Raw genomic sequence first — 2,520 nt, 5'->3', positions numbered from 1 at the left:
CTGTTGTCCCTGATCTTGTAGCAACAAGTAGCCCATTATCTTGGAGATTACTACCGGCTCCATCGCTATGACTACGAAGGACTGCTCAACAGCGTGTCAGCCATAGTCTTGCTGCATAGACAATCAAGGTAGACAACCAGCACAACAGCGAGCTTCCTCGACGACCAAAGCGTCCCTGACCCTGCAGTCTCCATAGGATGCGCCATCGACAAGGGACTCCAGCCCTTCAGTACTCGAAGCTATTGTCCAGCCCACGTGCACGTTATCTCTCCTGTCATTGTGACATGTCATCCAACTGACAGCCACATCATCAGTGCCACGTAGGCAAGTCACGTCACCACCGACTACCACGTCATCACCGATAGCCACGTCAACAATCCATGTCATCAGTGACATGTCATCAGGCCACATCATCTACCATGTCATCAAGCCATGTCATCACTACCACATCACCTCTGCCACCTCAGTAGTGCCACCTTAGCAGTGCCACCTCAGCTGGTCCAGTCAGCATTGACCCTTGCCAGGCACACACAGTGCTCCACAGGCACTTCATGAGAACACTCCTGCCACCTTAGCACAGAGCTTCACAGGCACACCTCTTGCTAGGCACAGTGCCACATCATCACTGCATGTGACTCACAGTGACACATCATCATTGAGCACATTTGCACTCCTTTTGCCCCTCCACCTAGATCAAGTCATATCTCTTGATCCAGGAAGAATTTGAGGGTGCTCCAAAAAGAAAAGTCACTCGTTTTTTCGTGCTCTACGTGCTCGTCACATCATGCACACATTTTAGCACAAGTTACACTCACATTTGAGCCTGGCCGGCAAAACCACTTCCTTCACGCACATTTGCCTCTCCATCGACGCATCTGACCCAGCACTTAAAAAGAACAAAAGAAAAGGAATTATTTGCTGTTCTTTCATCGATCGATGGTTGGTTTAGATCTAGATAAGAGTAGACTAGTTCACCATAGAGGGGACGCTTTGAATTTCCCCAAGTTGCCAATCTAAGCCATGCTCGAAATTCTCGACTAGTACCTACTCGGAGTTAGTCCATACGCTCACATCCGATTTCACATCATTACATTACCTGGAACCTTACGTTCATTAGTTTAGTGAGCAGACTTCAGAGTTCAGAGGCATTGCAGATTGACTCAGTGGGCAGATAGCATTTGATTTCACACACACATGCCACCATTGTAAAGCCTATTCGACTATCTCATGGCATCGTGCACATCATTTTCATCCTTGTAAAGCCTCTTGGCTATTCCCGGCATCATTGCCATAAGCCTTGTAACACAGATCAGATTTTACATACTGTAGTTCTATCTTCACCGATGGTACATAGATTTCACTTGGCATCTTCAGTGTATTTGCAGTTGATTCATACAGAGATTTTCACGACACTTTTTGAGTACATTTCTTGCACCATGTCGACTAGCAACCTCAATCTGGAAGCATCTGCTAAGTTAGACAATTCCAATTACGGTACATGGAAATACCGAATGGAGACTATTCTTGTGCTTCAGGACAAATGGGAGTATGTCGATGGGTCTACACCTAGACCATTAGCCGATCCAGCCACCAGTAACTCTACTTCATTTGTTGTCACAGCACCAGCAATGGGATCTACATCGGGATCTACATCTACACAAACAGTTTCTGCACCAGTAGTAGATCCTGCCATTGCCCGAGCTCAAGCAGAATAATGGGATAAGAAAGACAAGTATGCCTATCACCTGATCAAGCCGAATGTGCAAGATGTCATGCTAGGACAGCTCAACACAGTCAAGACATCAAAAGAAGCATGGGATATATTCGTAGCTCTCTAAGAGTCCAAGAACACATCCAGGATTCTCACCCTGAGAAACCAGATCAACCAGAGTTTCCACAACAGCAGTGAAACCGGTCATGCTTATGTACTCTGCATCAAAGACTACAACAATCAACTTGCAGTAGCAGGAGAGACTATGAATCCCGCAGAAATGGTTCAAGTAATCCTGAATGGACTAGGAGAAGGATATGAGAATCTAGTCTAGAGTATTGCCATCCAACGACAAATTCCAACACTGGAAGAACTTCAGTCAGTCCTACTTGGTGAAGAACTCAGGACTCAGGCCATTCAAGCACGTAAAGGTCATTCTAATGATCAAGCATTCACAGCTTCAGATAGAAGCAGAGGCAAAGGCAGAAACAAAGGTAGATCATATCAGAAAAGTGGTCATCATCAACAAAATCAAAGTCAGAATCAACATCAGCATCAGCAACATCAAAATCAGCAAAGAGGAAATCATTCCAATTGAGGTAGATTTCAAGGACGAGGGAATGCATCCACCAATGTGTCAAACATTCAGTGCAACTACTGTCACAAGTTTGGACACTATGAAAGAGATTGCCGCAAGAAGTAGTACGACCAAGGCGGTCAATCCAACAGTAATCGAGGGAATTCCCGAGGAAGAGGAAATCATCGTGGTGGACATTCTAGTCACAGTCATTTTGCAAATGAACATGGAA

Source organism: Dipteris shenzhenensis, chromosome 32 (genome assembly GCF_047967505.1).
Source record: "Dipteris shenzhenensis isolate YYH24624 ecotype China chromosome 32, Dip_SZ_1.0, whole genome shotgun sequence".
Taxonomy (NCBI): Eukaryota; Viridiplantae; Streptophyta; class Polypodiopsida; order Gleicheniales; family Dipteridaceae; genus Dipteris; species Dipteris shenzhenensis.
This window is presented reverse-complemented; position numbering follows the sequence as displayed.